This window comes from Bidens hawaiensis, unplaced genomic scaffold (genome assembly GCF_021521415.1).
Source record: "Bidens hawaiensis isolate Kalapana, Puna unplaced genomic scaffold, B.hawaiensis_p1.1 tig00066229_1, whole genome shotgun sequence".
In the NCBI taxonomy this organism is placed as follows: Eukaryota; Viridiplantae; Streptophyta; class Magnoliopsida; order Asterales; family Asteraceae; genus Bidens; species Bidens hawaiensis.
In genome coordinates, this window is record NW_027501787.1 from 29,207 (window position 1) to 54,496 (window position 25,290).

Sequence of the window (25,290 nt, forward strand, 5' to 3'; positions counted from 1 at the left end):
ATAAATATAAATATACAGTGGTACATCAACACTTTAACCAAAATCGTCCTATTGGTTCACTCCTGTCAATAGTGCCGGACAATCACAAAACTGGCAGCGGGCCGCTCAAATTAATTACAAATACATCATTTGGATGAAATTCGGCAATGCAAATAATAATTGCACGGCTGGTCCAACACAATCTGCGTGACTGAAGTATGCAAGTTATATTAATTTATAAAAGTCACCATAAATACTCGATGTGTTTAGATGTGTTTAGAGAACTGGTTGGGACCACACAAAAGATTTTGTTCGCGGGTCGAACTTGTGCCATACTGTAAAATTTGGAACGACCACAACCCAAAAATCGAGTCAGACATGTGAACCCGAATGGCACGCATAATTGTGGGTTGACCGAACACAACTCGCTAACCTTGAATATTTTATTTTTATAGTTTTTATTTTGACATATTCATATTTTAAAAACTAAGCTTTTTTACAACCAATATATATATATATATATATATATATATATATATATATATATTGTCACACCCCGCTCAGGACTTGGGCGTGACAACCCAATGTTGGTACCTGTTTTGTAAATACATCAGAGTTAAAGGTTATAAAGTGGAAGACTTTTAATAAAATAATATTATTATATTCAAATCACGGGGTTTGAAACACCCGTTAAGTTATACAAAATTGTTTGGATATTAAAACCATGATTTACATTATTTTAATATTAAAACATCCTTTGAGCCATCAGATCGTCTAACGGCTATCCTCTGTCTCCAAACACCTATCCTTCATTACCTGTAAAATAGTTATATAAATATATATATATATATATATATATATATATATGTCAGCAACACATGGTGGTGAACACGCTGACTCAAAATATTTTAAGTTACTTAATTATCCCCTCGGGTATCTTGTGACCCGGCCCATCGTGGCTTAGGAAACAACCAAGTTAAATATACTATTATAAACCTCTAGTTATACTTGAAACCTCTCAGCGATACCGCAGCATCGAGGTCTTGGCAACTATTCAATATACACGAGATAATCCCCTCTCGGACATTACTTGGGTCCGGCCCAACGTGGCGGAGGCATTAGCAAGTGTGGTGCGGTGTGCCCACCGTCTGCCCACATATTTAAGGATCCAGACAAACGTATACAATAGCCTGAGGGCCAGTATTACTTTTGTTTATAAAGTTTTAGGGATATAATCCCACGCAAACATTCAAGACTTTGTTTTATAAAAAGTTGGACGTATTCACCTTTCTTCTTGGTTGGTGTTTCTCACCAATTTGTCTCGTTACCTCGGACCTATAGTACGAGAATAACATTTTATAAGTACTAGATCAACGATCTAGCTTCAGACCTTTAGTCCGATTGCATAACCTTTACCTTGACATTTTATCTCTTTATAAATATAAGGACCTCTAGTCCTTTCTTTTTAATCATTTATAAACCTTTGTTTCTTCTTCATGAAGAAAACATATATTTCAAATTCTTATTATAAGAAATATAAAATCTTTATATAAAATAAAGAAGTATTATCTTATCTATAATCTCGACTTTATAGAATCTTATTTCCACTTTATAAAATCAAGGTACGGGCTATATCCCTGACTAGGATCTAAGCCATTTATATTATAATAATCGGGCAGAACCCCTACCTTGAATGACTTATTTATAGAAATGCTTGTGCTTTACTTGAACAACACTTCTACTTGAAGGTAAGTCGAGAGGGTATTTAAGTAGGGTTATGGCACGCATCTCGAGGTAAGGCTTGTCGGATATCGCCATCTCGGGCCGTGGCACGTAAATCGAGACAATGTGTAATTGGAAGTGTGAGTTGGATGGTGAGGACCACCCCCCATGGCCGGCCTATTTATATAAATTTTTGTGCAGCTTCGCGTATCGCGAAGCTGCACTAGCTTCGCTGAGTCGCTGCGTAGTGTCGCCACGTGTCATTCCTGTCTCTCCACGTGTACTGCATCTTCGCGTATCGCGAAGATGCACAACTTGGATTCTTCGCGTATCGCGAATATGCAAAACTTTGAATCTGTTCATTTTTAGTCCCTAGTCTTTTGGTAACTTGCCATATCTAGATCTTATCATCATCCAAAAATACAAAGGCGGCTCTTAAGCGGCTCATGGCGATGCGAGCGTGCGCCATCATAGCGCCACATTGCGTCCATCGCCCGTGCCCGTGCGCGTCGGGTGCTTCGCACCCTCTGCTAAGACTAGGGAGAGTAATTGGCCATTTAAGAACATTTCCATGGAATGTTCTCTCCTTATAAAGTGCTTTATTTTTCTTTCTTTTTCCGATGTGGGATGGAGTCTCCTTACTCCATTCCTTAACATAAGCTACTTCCATTCTTTGTCTTATTTTTCTCTTTACATTTGCCATGAATATTTTTAATCCTTAAGTTTTATTAATTTGTCAAATTTGGACCAAAATTTTTGTGATGTTACATATATATAGGGGATGGATCATGCAATAAGTCAAGTGATAGCGAGAAGTGCGAGAAGTCAATCTGGGCCATTGATTACATTAATCAATGGTATATATTGATAATGGCAAACTAGTAATTATTAATAATCTCATATACATGGTTTTTAATGTGAAAAGGGTATTTTTGTAGCTTAAATGCATACACTCAATAATAAAACTCCCACTTGTTACTCCTAAACTTAAGCTAAAAAGATTTATAATTATCAAAACATAAATGATTTAAATTAGCTAAATTTAATATTTTTCCTTTTTTATATGGATATAAAATTTGTTCTTTGTTAACGTTCTTTAACTAATGATTTTGGAAAAAACAAATTAATACTTTTATGGATCCTCTGCCATTGTAATATACACAACATCAGTTTTACATGCACTACATTGTTAATTATGACTACACAACATTTGAAAATATGTCTACATTACATTAGTTTTACCTACACCCTATGTTAGTTATGTCTTCATAACATTTGAAAGTGTACTCATACTACGCTAGTTTTGCCTACACTACATTAGTTATGACTACACAACATTTGAAAGTGTGCCTACACTACATTAGTTACGACTACACAATATCTGAAAGTATGCCTACACTACGCTAGTTTTGCCTACACTATAGTAGTTATGACTATGCAATATTTGAAAGTGTGCTTACACTATATTACTTTTGTTTACACTAAATTAGTTACGACTACACAACATATGAAAGTGTACCTACACTACACTCGTTTTGCTTACACTACATTAGTTATGACTACGGAATATTTAAAAGTGTGCCTACACTGCATTAGTTTTGACTACACAACATCTTAAAGTGTCCCTACACAACATTACGTAACTATATATACATTACAGTATATTAATTGATTGAAAATCAAAGAGAAAAAAAAAGCACTTCACATTTGAGATCAAATAAAAAATAATAATAATTTGCCTTATTTTAAATAAAATAATTTTTGATCAAATGTATTTTAATGGTTCAAATTTTAGATGAAATAAAAAAAATAGATTGTAACTTTCCACTAGTTAATAACTTATCATTAATTAAACTATTAATGAGTATAAGTTACAAAAAAAAAACACTTTGTATTTTACTCATATACCCTTGTATTTAAATAATCAGAAAATAAAAAAGAAATCTTTTGATTGGTTATAATTTCTTCTCGCACTTCTCGCACTAAAAATACTTCTGAAATGAACCTAATCCTATATATATATATATATATATATATATATATATATTAGTTTTAGTGCCCGTGTCACACACGGGATTATCCAAATTAAAATTACAAGTAAAGCAAATAATTACATAACGTAAATGAAAAAATGTATTACATCTATGCTTGTATCTATGCTATGCGTATATAAATTAATTTTATTTATATTATAAAGTGATTTTTTTAAAATGAACTTAATTAAAAAATGCATGTGCAGAAATGTACCCGAGAATGCTCTTTCTATTGAAAATTTCATTCTCAGTGTCATATATGCATAATTGAAAGAATTTTGATTATTAACCAATTTCAGGAATAAAACTTTTTATATAATATTTGTTCTAACCATTCAAAATAAGTATAAAATAAGTGTTACCTTTATTGATAATTTGTTAATTTACCATCCATCGAAGGAAATGATAACATTAAATTGTAACGACGGATGTTCTTCATTAACTATGTTTTTTGAGCATCACCATGAAAAAGATTTTGATAAGTTTCAGAGAGCTTTTCGACTTTGTCATAATGACAACATAAAAAATAGCATGTTAACTCATTCAATCTTTTGAATATTTTGCTTCATTTGAGCATAGTTTTGTATGAAACGCTTCCCATACAACGCTCTGATCACCATTGAAGGAAGAGTTAATGCTTACATATATATTTCAAATTTGATAAAAGTTAGAAGCATTGATAGGTCTAGAGGTGGCGTGTCAAAAGTGTTTGCAATCTTTTCTTAATTTTTAATAGTCGAGGGAAAATTAGTCAATTTGTCAAATCTCGAACCTTTATTTCCAAAAATGTCCTTGAAAATATTTTGAAATCCGAATCATGTTTAAAATTATAACTTTCATCCGTTTGACATTTTCAAGTCAACACTTTGAACCCGGAACAAATTTGATGATAAATCTATTTGCATTCTCAAACTTTTAAAAATACTCAGATTTCCCATTTTTGATATGTAACAAATTTTGATTATAAATGTAGTTAACTTGTACCAAACAACCTATTTACTAACTTTTGACCAATAAAAATCAAATTTAAGTTCCATAAAAACTCCGGAACAATCCTTGATAAAAGTACTAAGAAATTAAATATGATAAACTTTGTTATGTCTGAAAGTGATTGGTATATATTATTCTTACATTTTAACATATATATAGTGAACTAAATTAACCCAAAAATGAATGAATAGATTTACAGCATAAATTTATAATTTATAAATATATATGACAATTTACAATAATAATAGATAAATTGATTGATTTTAAAAAAATGAATTGACTTTTAAGCATGTATTTATAATTTAATGATTAAAAAATAACTTTGTAAAATGAAAGCATAATCGAGTGAGTTTTGTTTTTCTTTACAATCTTCTACAATATACATAGTACAAAGTATAATATGTTAATGTTAACATTTGAAGTTATATATTTTTTTTCAATATTTGACAAACATGGTTTGGTGTTGAATTTTGGATTTCACCAAATATTTTGGAATATATTGTAAAAGAATATGTTAATATTTATTTTTATAAAAATGTATAGATATAATATAAATAGAGTATTAAAGGAAAATTAATAATTATTGATCTATTATGTATATATTATGGTTAATTAAGATATTAGTTTTGGAGGGGAAAAAAATTGTGAGAATTAACTAAAAGATGATAAGTGTCCATAATTATTTTACTTTATTAGAATATAGGTAGAAATATATATATATATATATATATATATGATTTGGTTTATTTCAGAAGTGTTTCTTATTACGAGAAATGCGACAAGAGATTATAACCAATCACATAATTTCTTTTTTAATTTCTTATTATTTAAATAAAAGGGTATGTTAGTAAAATATAAAATGTTTTGTTTTGTAACTCATACTCATTAATGGTTTAATTAATATTAAGTTACTAACAAATGATAAGTTGTTGTTATTATCATTATTATTGTTATTGTTATTGTTGTTATTATTATTATTATTAACAATTAAAATTCATTTGATCTAAAATCATTTTATTCTAACACATGGCTAATTAATTTTTTTTATTTGATCTCTAATGTGATTTTTTTTAATTAACTCATGTAGTGTAGGCTTATCTTATGTAATGTAGATAAAGTTAAGTAGTGTATGCACACTTTCAAATTTTGTATAGTCATAATTTAATGTAGTGTAGACAAATCATCAAAATTAAAATTATTAAAATTTTATTGCTCATTAGAAGGTTAATAATATTTTATTTTTTTCATTAAAATTATGATATTTTTTTATGGTTGTGTAAGTTCTTTATTTGTCTTTAGCATTTGTTCATAAAACACATAAATTTTGCAACATTACATTGTATATTACGGATTTGTTTATGTAGCGCATACAATGTATTGAAGTAAGCCTATCTTTATTTGTTTTGCCAACACTGTATTATATAAACAAATTGATTCCTACACAGTATTAGTTTTGCCTTCATTATATTATATACTACGTTAGTTATAACTACACAGCATTCGAAAGTGTTCATACACTGCATTTTTTTACCTACGCTACATTATATATGTTTACACTACGCTAGTTATAACTACACAACCATTTGAAAGTGTACCTACACAAAATTAGTTTTGTCTACACCACATTGATATGTCTATCCAATATTAGTTTTGACTACACTATGTTAGTTGTACCTACACAAAATTAGATATGCCTACACTACATTAGATGTGTCAACGCTACATTAATTATGATTGCACAATATTAAAAGTGTGCCTACACTACATTAGACATGGCTACACAATATTTGAAAGTGTACATACACTATATTAGTTTTAATTACACTACATTAGATATGTCTACACTACACTAGTTATAGCTACACGACATTTAAAGTGTGCTTACATCACATTACGTAGCTATATCTACATTACATTAGATCAAATAATAATAATAATAATAATAATAATAATAATAATAATAATAATAATAATAATAATAATTAGCCATTTTTAGAATTAAATGATTTTAGATCAAATAGATTCCAATTGTTCAAATTTTATATGAAATAAAAAATAATAATAGTTTGAAACTTACCATTTGCTAGTAACTTATTATTAATTATTAAACCATTAATGAGCATGAGTTACAAAACAAAATACTTTATATTTCACTAATATACTCTTACATATAAATAATCAGAAAATAAAAAAAGAAATTATGTGATTGGTTAAAATCTCTTCTCGCAATAAGAAACTTCTGAAATGAACTTAATCCTCTCTCTCTCCATATATATATAACAATTACATTGTAATTATAGAATCTTATGTCAGTTTACTTTTTTGTTTTAAAGTTTGACTTAAGATACTTGGCAATTTAAATTGTTACAAAATATTAGCTTTTAAAATTTAAAATGAAATAGCTGGGCTACACGGGTCAACTCCCACACGACCCGTTTAGTTAAAAGGGGTCACAAATTTGACTTGAAAAAACCCGAAAGATCCATATTTAGACTAATAGCAAAAAAGGGAATTCCCATTATAACCATAAAACAGGTCTGAAATGATATGGATCCTACCTGGACCAGTTTTTCTTTCTGGATGTCAAAGTGTAGTTAGGCTCAAGGCAACACTTATTATCATCATCAATAAACTAAACACAATATAAACAAACATAAACTCTATATTCTTATAATTATATTTAGCACGCCAATTATTCATTAGTTGAATACCTTGTTTTTTGTCGTATAATTTCCTCTAGCTAAAAACCTGAGGGAGTAACCTCTACAGGCATTACATGTATGCACATAGAGGTGTCAATCGTGTCGGGTTGGTGGGTTAACGGGTTAATAGGTTTCGGGTTGGCGGGTCGAGATTCTTCAATCCTAACCCAACCCATATATTTATTCGTGTCGGGTCGTGTCGACCCATTTAAATTCGTGTTGTGTTCGGGTCAGCCCCTTTTACGTTCATTTACGAATATGATTAATATCTAGTGGCTTAATATTAACCTAGACAATCAATTACTCTTATTCATATAAAGCATTTTAGCAATTTTGTAATAGATCTATTGTTTTTGTCAATTTATCTCTCATCTCCAATTTACAAACTTAGGTTCACATACTTTGCTTAAGATAAGAATAAACGAATGGAGATAATAAGAGAATAGATGGTTAAGACTAATAAAATATAAATAATGGAAGTGAAGAGTGGACAAAAATATTTAAAAAGTAATTAATTTAATTTATAAAAATTAATAGATATATGAAAATTTATAAATCAAAGTATTTAACTTTAAAATTTAACACTTCTCATCTCTAAAATCAAAAAATTAACTTCTATAAAATTTTTAAACGGGTTAACAGGTCAACCCATTTTTTGACGGGTTGGGTTTGGGTTGACCCATTTTTTAGATGGGTCGGGTTTGGGTTGACCTATTTAAGAAAACGGGTCGTGTCAGCCGACCCAAAACCAATATTTTTTTCGTGTCGGGTTCGTGTCGGGTTTCGGGTTGTGTCAGGAATTGACAGCCCTATATGCACGGCTCTGCTTGTGGCCTGAAGGTCCCAAGCATTTCTTTGAGTTATCAACTATATTAACAAAATATAAACGACCCAAATGATTATAAACAATTGTCATTAAAATATTAAGGGCCCGTGTATGTAAAGAGAGAGGGTACCCCTGAGGCCCGTTTTCCAGATGTTGTTGGTGTACTTGAGCCCACAAACAATGTCATTGCTAACCTAATTGAGAATTTCAAATTATATGCTTCTTTTTTTTAGAGTAAACCAAGGGGCTTTTGGATTCCCGAAATTAGGGATTTCAAGAACAATATCAGGTCTATCAGGAGAGACTATAGTAAGGCTCAGTATCTTTACATCTTGTTCATGAACCCCTGCCATAAATATTAATGGTACTGAAAAGCATATCAGGGGCAAATATGTAATTTCAGTTTAATAGTTAGTAAAAGAAAAAAAAGATACTTTAAATGTGAATACAATTAGGATGTGCATGGATCGGTTTTGAAATCATACCAAATAAAAAAACAAAATATCATTTATTGGGTTTTTGAAATCCTTTCAATTTCAATCTTTCAGTTTTGGCAATCATTTGGTTTGGGTTTTACCATTTGGGCTCGAAATTTAACATTAAGTCCAATATCGCACCTTTTATAAATACTCCCCAAAAGATTATTAACTAGATAAATCAAAAAGACAGATATAAATTGAAATTTCAACCCATTTTTACTTATAAATAGTCTAGTTTGGGTTACTTAAATTCTCAAACAGGTCACACAAAAATATTTGGATAATATACGAATGGGTCAAACAAAGATACTTAGAGGAAATAGGAATGAACCAAAATGGTTCAGATGGGACAAACAGGTTGAGAGTTGACTCAGGTGTATTTTAACGAACATAAGCTCCTAGATAGCTTTTATTGAAAGATTCATGTTATTAAACAGTATTGTTACTGTAATCATTATAAATGTAGCAGCTTGTTGCCCGCTTACCTGCCACTTCATTGTAAATCGTTTGGTTGTTTTTTAATGGTTATTTTACAATAAATGCAGCAAATAGTTAATAAAAAAACTAAAAATATGGCAAAAATGCATTTTCACGAATGCCACAATAATCTATATACTCAAAACTGTTTTTGTTTATAGGGATGTTGTGATTTTTGAACATTTATTTCCCCACATTCCATCTTCTACATCATCTCATCTTTTGTTCCCTCAAATGATAGCATGCGCTCTTTCTTTGATGCCAATATTAACAATTCAAACACTTATTGTTTGTCATCACACAATTCTCCATAACCTTTATCTCCTTATCCTATTTCAACTTCTTTGGTTCCTCCTAACTCGTCCAATTTTTATGTTCCTCCTGTAGTTCCTTTCGAAAATCCTCTAGACAATATGTTCCTTTTGCTTATTTGAATGATTATGTTTGTCATAATGTGCATAATATTCATGATTGTTGTCACACAATCACCAATGCTTGCTCGGTCACTTCTCATGTTCCCTTTAATGAGTTAGTTGATTCTAGTCAAAACTTTGTTCACAATCTTGATATCCTACAAGAACCAAAAACATATAAACAAGCTGCTATGCATTCTTCTTGGTGTGATGCGATGGATAAAGAGTTTCAAGCCCTTCAAGACAACTACACTTGTTCAGTTGTTGATATTCCATTGGGTAAAAAGCCAACCAAGTGCAAATGAGTCTACAATATTAAATATAATGCTAATGGTAGTATGGAAAGATGCAAAGCTCGATTAGTTGTTAGCAGTGATACTCAATAACCTGGTCTCAATTACAATGAAACGTTCTCACCTGTTGTCAAAATGACTACTATACATAGTCTCTTTGCCATAGCCACAAAATTACATTGGCCATCGTACCAATTAGATGCCAACAATGCATTCTTGCATGGTGACCTCAATGAAGAAATTTATGACTCCCCCTCCTGAAATGAATATACCACCTAATAAAGTTTTGAAGTTACAAAATTCTCTTTTATGTCCTAAAACAAGCATCCGACTTTGGTATGAGAAATTATCAACTGTTCTAAAATCAAAAGGCTATATTCGATCAAATAATGATTACTCATTGTTCACTAAATCAATGGGTAGCTCTAGTATTCATGTTGCAATATAGGTTGATGATATTTTGGTCACCGGAAATGATAATGAAGAAATTTTGGGTCTCAAATATCTTCTTCATTCAACTTTCTAGATTAAGGATCTTGGTTTCCTCAATTATTTTCTTGGAATGAAATATTTAAAACTTTCTAATGGGGTCATTATGACCCGAAGGAAATTTGCTAATGATTTGCTAGCCAAGCTCACCGGTTCTGATCTTCCAATAGTTTCCACTCCTTTACTTGTTCACTTACAACTGAAAGCTAATGATTGGGAAGTAGTTTCAGATCCATTACAATATCGACAACCGGTGGGAAAACTGAATTACCTGACACATGCACATCCTGATTTGGCTTCTGTTGTTCAGTTATGCAATGTCCATTACACACTTTAGCCATGTCAAAGTTCTGGTTCCCAAGGATTATTTTTTAACGATTCCTCTCATTTTGATCTTCATGCTTATTGTGATGGTGACTGAGCTTCATGTCTAAACACATGCAAATCAGTAAGTTGTTATTTCATTTCCCTTGGTGGATGCCCATTTCTTGGCTTGGTTGACCCGTTTATTACACGAACTTAATATACCTAAAGTCACACCGTTCTTTTTAAGGGTCATAGTCAAGCGGCCGTTCACATTACAAAGAATCTGGTTTATCGTGATCATATTATACACATTGAGATCGATTGCCATTTTGTGACAGAAAAGTTACAAGAAGGCTTAACTTTGTTATCACATACTCGGACTCATGATCAATTTGCGGATATTTTTATTAAGAGTCTTGCTAGCCCACAACACCGAGACTTATTAGATAAGTTGGCTGTTTTAACACCACCAACTTGAGAAAAGGGGGGGGGGGGGGGGGTTACCCGGAACCAAACCAACAACCGTTTAATTCAAATACTGAGAACAGAGAATTGTAAGGTAATACATGTTAGCGGTTATGAGGCACCGGTTTGGTTCCGGTTCAAAACCGTTTCTTGCTCACCCCTACTCACCATTCATTTCTTTGTTATAAAAAACTATGGATTCATCGTTATATCATTCTTGTCAATTATCATTTGTTTGATGGTTCTTTGATTCAAATTCATTTAGTTTGCACCATTTGACATAGTGTCCAATGATCTTCGGATGTCCCCAATTTTAAGTAAATATGCTACAAATATCATATGGTACTGATTGACAATTTCACTCATCATGTATTGGTCTACCCATTAAAGGAAGGTTACAAATCCGAAACCACCACCAATTTTAAATAATTCGTTCAACTAATTCTTACACATTTTAATATCAAATTAAGAACATTTTAAGGTGACATAGGAGGAGCATTCGATAACAACAAATTCAAATTTTTTTTTTGCTTACACACACGGCCTTGTTTCCCAATTCTCTTGTCCCCAATATCACAATAGAACCAACGAGCCTAGTTAATGTTTCGTCAACTAGACGACATCATTCGAAAATTACTCATCCACACCCATCACCCTCATTTCGTTTGGGTTAAAGCCCTCCACACTGTCACATAGCTCCACAACATCCTACTAACCAAAAGACTCCACTTTTCAACTCCAACATTTGCCCTCTACCATTGTCACCCAACATACGATCATTTACGTGTGCTTGGGTGTGTGCGCTAACAAAACAATCTGCCACTCAACCAGGGCGGTCTCTGAGAAAACGGATGACTTCGAGGACCCTGTGCGAGTAAAAAAGTGTCCCCTATATATAATTGTATTTAAAGATAAACTAAATAGGTTTTTATTTTATAAATTTTAATTGGGTTTTAAATCAACTTATTTCTTTGGTTTAAAAAACTGTATATAAAAGAATCTTATTAATATAAAACCAAGAGATTAAAACATGAATATACCAACTAATTAAAAGAATGGAAATTTTGGTTTGGTGGAAAAAAAAAAAAGAAAAACAAATGTGCAAAGCAAGGTGCTGAAAGGTCTCGAACCTGGGTGACACCAAAACCCTTTACAGCTAAGTACAATGCATGCAACTAACAATAAACATGACTTTCTTTATTTCTTTGCATTCTGTTTTTTACTTATGTTTTATGTATACATATATCAGAGTTGGTTTTTATTTTGGGCCCCAAAATTTTTTGGGCCTTGTTCGATGGCCTAGCCTCATATGCTATTGCCAACCCTGCACTCAACCACACAAGCTACACACACTAACACACTCATTCAATAGAATGTCTTTTTCTTGGCTATCCCACCAATTTCAATGGTTGTAGATGCTATGACTCGTCCATGATCCAATTCCTACTAGACTCACTTAATATTTGACTAAACATCATTCCCTTTCACCGAACCTCAATCATCTGATTAATACACCTTCCTAGACGACCTCATGTTCCGTTGTTCTCTACCTCACCACCCACTAATCAACCATTCGCCCCAATCCTATACACCCCTCGCAGCATCCCCACCACTACTCACCATCTTTCTGACCATAAACAAGTAGCTTTGTTTTTCATGACCATGACAAAATAGGATGTTTAAGTGCAAAGAGGTGTCATCATAAAAGTTATTTTGGTCTTGTCAAATCTTGTCCGGTGACATGAAAATTTTGTTTGAATCCATCATTTGAAATGGCGGAACCTATAAAAATAATAAGTGATCCGCCATTTAAAATGCTGAAACAACATATCTTGAATAGAATACTTGTCAATCATACATTTTAGGATCGAAAAAAAGATATGATGTTACATCTTTTTTCAGATATCTACGATTTTAAATGGCAAATCACACATTATTTTTATAGGTTCCGCCATTTCAAATGGCGAACCTCAAATAAAACTTCCATTTCGTCGGACAAGATCTGTAAACACTAACACAACATCATTTCAAATAGCGCATCACCTAAGAAAAAAAATCTCTGGCCTACAAACCATTTATCCACTTAATTTTTGCCCATTTAAAAAAAAATCGATATATGCCCTTGTATAATGACGTTGAAGTTGAACTGTACACAATATTACATACTTATTTCACAATTAATTCGACAACAGTACGTGGCATCATACAAAAATATAATTTGACAACTTTAGCTTCGACTTGAGCTCATTGCTAAAATATCATCAATCAACCGGTTCAAATGAATTGATGATGAACCCATCTTAGCTATTGACTCTTTAGCCAAATTTGCCCAAGTATTAGCACTCTGTGTAAATACATTAGGTTTGGAGTCCATAATGTACCTCACTGCCTTTTCAACTCGCACACGATCACAAGTATCTTTAATGTCTACTCCCATTTTCCATACCTCTCCCACAAATCGACTATTAACTTGTTGGTCCACAGAGTACGGCCAACAAACCATAGGAACACCCTCTACTATACTCTCCATAATGGAGTTCCATCCGCTATGTGTCAAAAACCCACCAATGGCCGGATGAGCGAGTACATCTTCTTGTGGAGCCCATTCTACTATATACCCGATTTCTTTTGTCCGCTCTAGTAGCTCAGTTGGAACTTGGGACTCATCATACCCACCATTGATTGACCCGGGCCGTCTCACCCACAGAAAAGGTTTTCCACTATTAACTAGACCATACCATAATTCTAGCAATTCTTCAGCTGTCATGGTCGCAAGACTCCCTATGCTAACATAGACGATGGTTTTTGGATCGTGCACATCAAGCCAAGACATGCAAGTTCTATCTTCTTTCCAAATACTGTTCGAAAAGATGGATTCTTGCGATGACGTTGTGTTAGTCGTAAGTCGCGTCTTGTGAAGAGTGTGTAGTGGGCCCATAGTATAAATATTTGGACAAAATTTTCGCATATGTGGGAGTACGAGACTGTCCAGCTTTTCAAATGTGTTGAGTATGAGACCTTGAGCTTGAGAAATTGCCTGAGCTTCTTTGATGATGTCTTCGATATCTGGGTTTGACATGTCGTTTGAGCGACAAAAATTTGCAAGATCCCGTTTTCGAATAATATGATTTGTTCCTGGCACACTTGTTATCAGCTGGTCTAGATCATTTCCTGATTAAAAAGAAAATGGATTGGTAAAAAGAATAAAATTCTATGTTTTTACTTGATTTTTACTTACGATACAAACGTCAACAAAGTTCATAAGTAAATGCTTATGAAATAATAAGAGTTATTCACTTATTAGTATATTCTAAGTTAGCTATAAAACAAATATATTATGACTGTTTTTATGAAGTTAGAATAAACGTAACTTAATATTAAATTACTTGGTTGATGCATAAAATAAATTAAGATAATTGTAATCGAGACTCAGTCTGTCACTTGTTGAAAATTTCAATGGCCCTGGACTTGTTAAATTAACGCACTAATAAAAAAAGAAAAAAAAACATGTGAAGGTATGCGACCTACTCGGCTCACTATAGTTAAGAAGTCATTACGTATCTATATTATATTATAAAATATCAAGTTTTAAACGGAATAAATTACTTTTATGATCAACATTATTTTGCAGGATTGTATCATGTAATGGTAATTTTACAGATTTAGCTCCAGTGGTCTGTACTTTTTTGCAATCCTAACCATCCGTCAACAAGCGTTACTTTTAAACCGTTAAAATAAAGAGCAAATCCGGATTTCATACATAAACCGATAATAATAATAATAATAATAATAAAAAAAAAACCAAAACCAACCTTTGAAGGGGACATCCCCTGCTTCAATAAGAGTAGGAAGATTCAAGTATGAAGTCCACACGCAGCATGGACTTAAAGTGTCCAGGCAAATAACCGGAATCGACGCCTCTATCGTTATATCCACCGCAAAAGGAAAGGATGCATCCGGTATCATCACCGTCACTGGCCGTTCTGATTTCCGACTCAGCTCTCCTGAAAGTACCATCTCCCGGAAAAGAGGTTTCGTAACCGCATCCACCGAAGCCATCACCTCCATGAACTGGTCCCGATGGACCGGTGTTTCATGGTCAATGCCATCAGGGATGGTCCGGAATTTGAAGTTAGGATAGCGGTTGAACCGGGATAGCACCTGGGTGTGGCGAAGGAGCGGGCGGTGGATGTGTTCGGTGTTGAGGAAGGTGACATGGATGCCGGAAAGACATAGAAGCTCGGCTAACTTAAAAGCACAATTAACGGGGCCTTGAAATGGTAGGGGAAATATTAGGACATGAGGTTCAAGAGCCATGTTTGTAACAATTTTGACCAATATTTTGATTGTTGTTTTGAGAGGTGTATGAAATTGTGGAGAGATCGAACAACTTATATATTGGTACGTCTTTCGTTTCTAATATTTATATATTTTTTTGAATTTTAATTTTATTTATTATAAAGAAGTTAATAATAATATATTTATGATTTAATTATAAAATAGTTTTACAAATAAATTAGATGTTAAAACCCGGTTTAAAAGTTGTATGAGTTTGGTGAGATCCATGACCTGCTTATTTTTTTTACTATAAAATTGTTTCTTAATTATATATAATATCTTTTTTCTAAAATAAATCGAATATTAATTTTTTGTATATCCCTATTTTATAGGATTTTCATATCAAATATTTGGTAAGATTAATTTTTAATTTAATAAAATGTTATAATTCGTTTAAGTGATATCTATAAGAAGTCTTTATTTACATATAAAGCAATCTGATGGTTTGAGAGAATTTAAAGAGCAATCAGAAAACTTTTAAAGGTTTCGTTTATATATATTATAGATAGATTGATTATAGATTCTGATAGTGATGAAGGATGATCTAGATAATTGTTTATTAAATAAACGAAAAAAACAAAATTTTGGTCGCTAGGAGTTGAATGTTACCGCCGAAGAATGAGTAGCAAATGACCCCCATTTAGACTGTCCACATCACATGGTCCCTAAGGGAATCCGTGAGTAATGTGATACGCTTCAACCTCTTTTAAATCATATTCTTACATGATGTGTTTCAGTTTTATATTTAGTTTAAAATCATTTATCTGTAACAAGGTTTTGTACCGATGCGCTGTGAAGTGTGGGTGTATTTGTGCGTTATGTGGTGGTGGATATACGATTGGTTTTCAAGTTCGTGACACATGGTTAGAATCGATAACAAAATAACACAATTAAATCGCTTTAATCCAAACTAACTTGCACATACATTTTTAGTTATTTGATAGCATACAACAAAGTTACTATTTATGTCTCCTAGTTATTCAACATAGATATCGCCATGTTAACCCGTAATAAAAGAAATAGTATTGTAAACGTTATTGATTTTATGTGAGTACATCTTATTATAGTTTGTGTATCCTTTAATATGTAGGGCTACAAACGAAAACCAATAGGGTCTTGTTCATGTTCGTTTGATAAGAAAATAATTTGTTCACGAACAACACTTATCGAGTGAGATTTTATATTCGTGCGTTAATTAAGGATATTAACGTGTTCAAGAACACAACTAAAGTCGGCGGAGCCTAGCAATTGAGGTCGACGTATTCATCATCATAACTCAAATCTTGCATCATGATTAGGTAGCGCAGTTTCTGACAAAAACCAACCAGCTAACCAGGCCTTTTTTTATTTTTGTTTTATTTTTTTTCTGAAGAATCATGTGATATAGATTAAGCGGGTATTGTATTGAACGTGTCGCAAGTTAGCTTCCTAAGTTTTATTTAAAGACAAATTTCTTGCATTTCTAATATCATAACCCAGTACGTAAGTGCTTAAAAGACTTTGTCTCTGTCACGGCCCTCTGGACAATCAACCACAGAACTTCCAAATTTTCATTTGATTTACTAAGCTGAAGTTTACCTATTTATGTATGGGATGTATATGTTAGAAAATTTAGTAAAAATGGGTTTTACTAATTTAATAATGAATGAGATATTGATGGTTGGTGTAAATAATGCTATGCCACTAATCATGTTATGACCAACACTAACTTATCTTCAAATTGATGGTTCACACGACTTATATACTAAGGGCGCTTAATAAAATCTCAAGTCTTTTTTTATTACAATTTAATATGTCAATTAACTCTTGTTTACGTCATGATTAATGGACATAAAAGTTATGGTTTGTGTGGCTATAGAATGAAATGAAGGTTCATTTTATGAATGAAGAAAACCATAAGCTCTATTACTTATATTCACACCAACCAAAGAAACATAACATTTTTTTTTCTTCCAAGAATAATTAGAGAGGAGTAACTCTCAAAACTTCATATTCATCTTTTCAAGTTCTAGTAGACTAAACTATCAGGTGTAACCTCGGGCACGTGGCCTGATGTGTGGGTGAAATAACGAGTGTTAAGTGGGCTATATAGTGTGTTTTGTGTGTGTATATGTCTTGGACACGATTACTTTGAGTAGTTTTACGTTTACAGGTGAGTGGAGCTTAAAGGATCTAAATTAGAGCATTTGATATGGAGTGGAAATGAAGATATTATTATGTGGAGTGATAGAGAATTTGAAGACGAAGACGTGGCCGAAAAGGGACGTAAAACGGAGCTATAACGAAGAAGTTATGGGCAAAACAATGCGGTGGGGCTGTCACCATAAAGCAGTGGCCACTGACCGTAGGCTACGGTCACCACCGTAGCTTATGGTGGGGTGACCGTAGGCTACCGTCTCCTGGGCGGAAAAACACGAATTTTTGGTTTTTATTCCATATTTAAGCCCGGTAAAGCCCTAGAACGGAATGCTTCATACCCTAGCCACCAAGGACGATTTTAGGGCCTCTTTCCACGAATCTAACACCTCCTAATCACCATAATCATCCATGCCATCATCCATTGAAGAATCAAGAGAGTTAAAGAAGATGCATATGCAAGGCTAATCCGGTCGTGACCATCTCTGGGTGTAGGGTTAAGTTGTTTGTTAGATTATCGGTACTCTAAACCTAACTTTTGGATTTTGTTTGTGTGCTTGAAAGTGTTTTTGGGGAATCAATGAGATTTGCAGTTTATCAGTTAATGATTTTGGTCATCAACAATTAGGATTGAGTTCTTAATGTCATTGGCCTAGTTATCTTTAACCATAATACTAGGTTGGTTCATCAACACCTAAAATTGACAATCAATTAGATTATTGTTTAGTTGTGTCAATCATTCGGATTAAGTTCTGACGATCCATAGTCAAACATTTAGTCTTTTGGTTTATTAATTCAAACAAATATTATAATCTAATAGGTTTAATTATCTATCCAATTTACTTCAAAACCTGAAACCTGGAGACTGTTTACCGTTTCATAATTGTTTACAAATCAAATTAATAGTATTTTCGTTTAACAAATCTTTTAACCCGCTTGACCTCGTTTGTCCGCCTAGTATAATTAGTTATTAAGAATTGAACTTGGATAGCACTTTCCACTGATTCCCTATGGATTCGACACCTTACGTTCTCTTGCTATTAAAGGTATTTTATAAATGTTTTTAATTGACCTTTCGATATCGATCATGGCCTTCACTGACAGTACATACTACTTCGACTGTTGTATCTTGTGAGATAGATAGGCTCTTTAGTAGAGGCTCGAAATCTATTTTAATGGACCCGTCACTACAAAAAAATGTCATTTAGTGGCACAAATTTTTAATGGTATATGGTCTTTGTGTCACTAATTTAGGTTTTTAAGGCACTTTGTGTATGCCATCTTTGCTTATAATGCATGTTTGGTGACACTTAGTTTTAGTGCCTCTAATTATGATTTTAGTGGCACTTTGCATAAGTGATGTTCGGTTTATTTGTACATATATTAACTTGTTAACTTAGGCGTTTTATTAGTTTAGTCTAGGAACTTTGGTACTTCATACGTGTTTATTGTGTTTCAAGTCACAGGTACTTAATGCGCTTAATTTGGACCTGTACGAGCACGGAATGAAGACCCGGGATGTCCAGCATGCAAACCGAGGCAGTTATTTGGATTTTCTAAGTGAAGCCACCCATCGCGTAGCGCAATAGGTGTCGAAGGCAGGGCATCGCGCTACGCGATGCCCTTCATTTAATTCTGTGTTGACTTTTGGTCCATCGCGTAGCGCGATGAACCAGAGGAGGGGACCATCACGCTACGCGATGGTCCGCATAGACGGTAAAGTTAGGGTTTGATATTATATTACGTTTTGACGACCCTAGACGCTATCATCGAGTTTCTAGAGAAGTTTCCAAGGAGAATAACAGCATTCAATCACTTCCAATCATCTCAAGGCCTTATACATGCTCCATAATCATCTATATCGAAGCCCTAGAGATGCCCTTCGAGTCATACCTGGGATGTATAGTTTGTAATCTTTCCGTTTATTTCTCATGTACTAGAACAACTAATTGTAATTGTCTTTGTGTTAATCTATGAGTATTGATGTTTAGTATGTTCATACAATCAATCGGTTTAGGTTTATTTCGATCAGAACGATTAGTTTGTTAATTACTATAATAATTGCTCATAGGATTTTTTTGACCTGTTAATTGTAAGAAAGCATACGTTTGCCCTTAGTTGAGTCACACTGGCAAGGACTGTTTGATAACCAGTGCCGTGTGTTAGCGAGCATGGATGCCTAAGGTTTAACCGGTTAGTCAGTCTGTAATTGACACAAGATAGTTGATCTGTTAAGTTGCATGAGATTGCTGTTTGATTGCTTACTTGGATTCCCGAGTGTGATTTTGTTTAATTGATTGAATACTTGATTACTTGTTTGTCTATTATAAAACTCAATTTGTTTGCTAGTGTGATCAGCACTTTGAATAGTTACTTCATAATGTTAGGAATCGGTTTCACTTTACACTGACCACATACTCCTCGTGGTTCGACACCCTACTTACCCTGACTAGCCTAAGGTGATTAGGACACTTATTTAATTGTTTTTGACTAGATAGCGACAGTCTAGCATCAAAATGGTGTCGTTGCCATGGAGTTAGTGCGCTTAGTGTTTTTATGTTAATTGATTTCTTTGTTTAATTTAGTTGTTAATTTTATTTTTAGTTTAGTTTACTTTATTTTCCCATTTTATGCGGGGTGTGTTAGTTGTGCAGGTAGCAGGTTTATGCACACCCGCAATTCAGGAAGAGATTCTCCACTAATTTATGAGCCAGAAATTGAACGTTTAGCTCGGTAGAACTGAGCTCAGATCAGAAATTCAGAGATGGAAGGTCAGAACTAGAATCAAAATCAAAACCCACCACCCGAAAACAACGTTTCCCAACCCGAACAAAATCCACCAAATAACCGAAATCTACCCAATAATGACAAGCTACCACCAGTAAAAATATATCAGCAACCCCAAAATTCAGCCCGATAATCCAGAAACCAAAACCGAAACCATGACAGACCCGGGCCATCTGCCCCGAACAATACCCCTCGTCACTAACAGCTGATTATTCGAGATTTTGACCATGTCAGTATTCATACTGAAAACGAAGAAAAGGGAGATGAGGAGAAACGGGAACCGAGGAATGAAGTTAGTAATGGGGATGATTGGAGAATTAGAAGGAATGACGGGTTTGAACCGAGAAATGAAGATGCGGGTTTACGTGGTGAAGAGGTTGAGGAACCGGTCAGGGTGAGAGGTGATAGATGGAGGAACAAAAACCGAGACAGAGAGGGTATTGGAAGATTTTGGGAGGAACGTAGACCACCGATTCAGGTTAACAGAGGGGGTTTTGAGGAACCAAGGGCCAGACGAAAGAATTATGGGCCTCCGGTTCTTGGTGTAAACTGTCGGTTCAGACCGGCTATTTCAGATGGTGCCTCACCGATTGTCCCACAGGTTCATGTACAGGGACAACCGACATTTAAATTCTGTCCGTCCTACATCAACATAGTTCCCCACTTTCACGAACTGGGATCGGAAGACCCGTATTCACACTTGTCATATTTTTCAGCTATTTGCGGGTCTATCGGTGATGGTACATACGATCAGGATGAGGTTCGGTTGCAGTTGTTTCAGTTTTCACTAAAAGACAAAGGAAAACCCTGGTTCAACTCGCCCGATGCATAGTATTGATAGTTGGGCTGAGATGCAGCAGGTCTTCCTTAACGAGTATTATTCGCAGTCGAAGACTAACGAAGCCCGGATGGAGATTCGACATTTTTCACAGTTACCGGGTGAGTTGTTTCATGAGGCATTTATTCGTTATAAGGAGATGATCAGGAAGTGCCCGCACCATCAGATTGAGTTGTGGGAATTAGTGAAGTGTTTCGTTGACGGGTTGACTTACGAGGATAGAAAATATTTGAAATCATCATGTAATGGTATGTTATTGAACCAACCCGAAGAGGATGATTGGGATTTCCTTGAGTTTATGTGTGAGGATTCCAAGTCAGAAGCAGCTGTTGAACGAAGACGAAAAGTTGGGGTCAGCCGATCAGTTAAATCAGCCTCGAGCGAGTCAAACAGAATAGCGGAATTGGAACGAGAACTCACGGGTTATAGACGAGAGAAAAAGAAAGAGGTCGGTAAGGTCGGGATGAAATTTCCGGTTTGTGCAGACTGTGGCGAATTAGGGCATAAGACAGAAAACTGCCTCGGGTTTGATGAGGATGAAGATCCCGATGAGGAAGAAGTCAATTATGCGTACCGGGATTCCAAAGGCCAAGGGTTTGAGTCAAACACTTATCACCCAGCCTAAGGAATCACCCGATTTTTAGTTACGGGAACGTCGCGGGTCAGTCGAACTCGAACTTTCAGGGGTCCAGTCAGAACCGACAGCAGAACAGCTACCGCCAGGGCGGTTATCAGCAGGGTTCAAATAGAGTAACAGTCAGGGTTATAACTGAGATGGTTACCGGGGTAACAGTTCGTCAGGGAATCAGAATCAAGATCTTCAGAAGGGTAACACTGATGAGTCAATTCATTCTAGCTCGATGCGTTGTTGCAGCTTGTGTCAGATAACCAGAAAGAAACGCAGAAGCAGTTCGAGTTGAGAGAGAAGTCTTCGGAGGCGATGTCAAAGCAGATTGGTCAGCTGGCAGCAGATGTAGCGAGATTTCAGAAGATTGCGGGTCAGTTACCGAGCGATACTATAGTAAACCCGCAACATGCTAGTTCAAGCTCTAAGAAAGGTAATAGTGTGCACAGCAACGCGGTAAGTCTTGTACCTCATTTTGAAATTACTTGTGTTGAAATTGATTCACCACCGCAGTTTGTTGAGGCGGTGGTGAATGATGTTAGTGATGAGAATGAATGTGTTGGTCAAAATGAAATGGTTTTCCAAAATGAATTGAAATTAAACACAGATGAATCAACTTTTTGTGAAAATTCCACTTGTGAAAAATGTTTAAATGCCAAATTGACCAACACGGGAGATGAGGAGGTGGGGGATTATACCACCTCAAGTAAACTTCAAGACCCGGGAGTGCCATTTTTATCAATTCAAATTGGGGAGTTTAAAACTGATTGCGCACTTCTAGATCTTGGAGCGTGTGTTAGTGTCATGCTCGGCAGTTTATATGATCAATATGAGTTTGGCCCATTAGAAAGTGTAAACACCACTGTGGTGTTGGCAAATCAAACTCATACACCCCCCCGGGGCATGGTTACTAATGTAATGGTTCTAGTGGATGAATTTATCTACCCTGTTGACTTCCTTGTACTTAATTATGCTAAAGGGAATATTAAACAATCTGAAGTCATACTGGGTAGGCCATTCCTTGCAACAACACATGCGGTAATTGATTGTGCTGAGGGATTTTTGGGCATTAAGTGTGGGAACCGTGTTAAGCAGTTATTATTGTTTGAAAATGCTACTAAACCTCTTGTTGACAAGTGTGTACCATCATGCACAAATCATACAAGAGAGGGATGTTTTGTAATTGACAGGAACGAGCTGAAAAGTAGCATGAAGAGAAAAGGATGGGATGAGACAGTCACTAACATGAAAGATGGTGAGAAACCGACAGCAAGGAAGGGATGGAGAGAAAAGGAATCGATGAGTTCCAAGGTGACTTCATCGGTTATTGAAACTACTTGAAGCATTCGAGGCATTGTCGAGCTGTAGACACGTAATTCAGCGCTGACAGGGAGGCAACCCGGGTTTGTAAGTGTGTTCCATTTTATTTTCTGTTGTTTAAGTCGTTGTTTGACTTTTGTCTCGAGTTATGTGCAGCAAATCCCAAGTGTGGGGAAGCTTTTGGTGAAGTGTGCATCATGGAGGTTTGACAGCTTTTGGTAAATTTCACGACGTTCCAGGTACGTATTGCAAATTCCGACTTCGGAAACGTGTTCAGGGTGATGTCGGGATGTCAAAAAGTGACCGGGTCGAAAAATGCCCGACCCTAAATCGGCAAAAACTTTTTGTTATATGGGGACCATCGTGTAGCGCGATGGCCCTGGATAGCTCACCATCGCGCTACGTGATGGTGGCTGGGAGATCTTAGACGTCTGATGTCATCGCGTAGCGTGATGACGCCAGACCAGACACCATCGCGCTACGTGATGGTGTCTGAACCCTAATTTTACACAATTGGGTCGCGTAGCGCGACGCTTACCCCCATGATCCATCGCGCTACGCGATGGGGTAGTCGGATCTCCAAAAAAAATTATAAAATAAAATAAATAAATAATAAATAGATAACAAAATTATAATCATAACTTTAATATATATATATATATACACATACACCGTAGCCTCCGCCTCTCACACTTCACGGTTTGATGTGGATAATTGTGGATTTGTATATATATTTGTGTTGATTTTGGAACTTTGTGGATGTGTCTGTTGATACATATTTTGTCCGTCTCGGTCTTTATTGGTTGAGAATGTAATAGTTTAATACTATAGGGGTTGTTAATGTAAATATGCCTAAATGTAAGGCACATTCGTTATGGAGTAACGAACGTGTCACATTCGTTTTAAATGTAAGTCCCATTCGTTAACCAAGTTTAACGAATGGAACATAACGAATGTGGGCTATTCCCTATCATTAAAGTATTAACGAATAAGTTTGTTTATTCGTTAAGTAATTGTAACGAATGACCTATTCGTTAAGCATATCTTAACGAATAGGGTCATCATCTATATACACCCTGCAAACTATTATAACTTAACAATTCTGATATTTTCCTGATCTCCTCTCATTACTCTGCCCATTTGCTTTCTCAACACACAGTACACCCACTAAAGTATACCTAGCCTAACCGTATAGATAATCAACATGAACATCGTTGTAATCATAAGATCTAGATCCAATTGAGCTCTCACAGTGTCACTACAAACCCTCACGAGACCTCACTCGTCCACCCGGGGGGGTTTAAAGGGCTTGTTGCATACGCTAAATGTAACCGTGATTCCTGCGAAAGTGAGTTAGGTCTTTTATTATTTTTAATTGGTTAACAAAATTTTTATGAAACTGAATAACTCGGCTCGGTGATGATTTTTATAATATAATAATATTAACTCTTGAAATATCTAAGTCTTATACTTGTGAGTGGTTTCTTACACATGTTTCGAGATTTGTGCAGATGTGGTTACTCGGTATTGGTTAGTAGTGGAGACGTGTGTCACGAGTACGTTGAGAGTTGTGGGCTGAGTGTAGCATTGCATTGTCATTATTATTAGGTGATTTCGGTTTCATAAAATATTTTGTTGTTTTTATTTTAGTTTTTAGAAATGTAATTGTATAATTTGCTTAAACCCATAACATTTGTTCCCCGAGTTTTTGAGTAGTTAAACTGTCAGTTCAACCCTGTCCCTCAAATGTTCGTTAACTGTTTATTATTTTAACATTGAGGATAATGTCAACCTCAAGTGTGGGTATGGGGGGAAATTGAAATTTTTTTGTCCAAAAGTACCTAGAACAGTATTCAGAAACTTAAGTTATTAACTGTCACTTATTGCTATTAATGCCAAGTTAGAGGTTTTTGGTCATGGTTGGTTTTTCAGCTTGTGGATAGTTTTCCCGACAAATGTTTTTAAAATGAGAAGTTGAAAATGGAATCGTACTCTATTTAATTAAGAATCATGGGATTCATAATTCGAGAGGAAGTAGACTACTCAAGAATTTCACATTTCATTTATGTCAA

At 34.7% G+C, this 25,290-nt stretch overlaps 1 pseudogene across 1 annotated transcript; it reads right to left on the bottom strand.

Moving 5' to 3' along the window:
• Window positions 1-13,401: 13,401 nt before the first annotated feature.
• Window positions 13,402-15,491, bottom strand: LOC143604694 (7-deoxyloganetic acid glucosyltransferase pseudogene; annotated as a pseudogene). Its single transcript, XR_013148344.1, has 2 exons — window positions 14,987-15,491; window positions 13,402-14,345 (listed from the first exon to the last, which is right to left on the bottom strand). The product of XR_013148344.1 is annotated as a 7-deoxyloganetic acid glucosyltransferase pseudogene (transcript).
• Window positions 15,492-25,290: the final 9,799 nt, after the last annotated feature.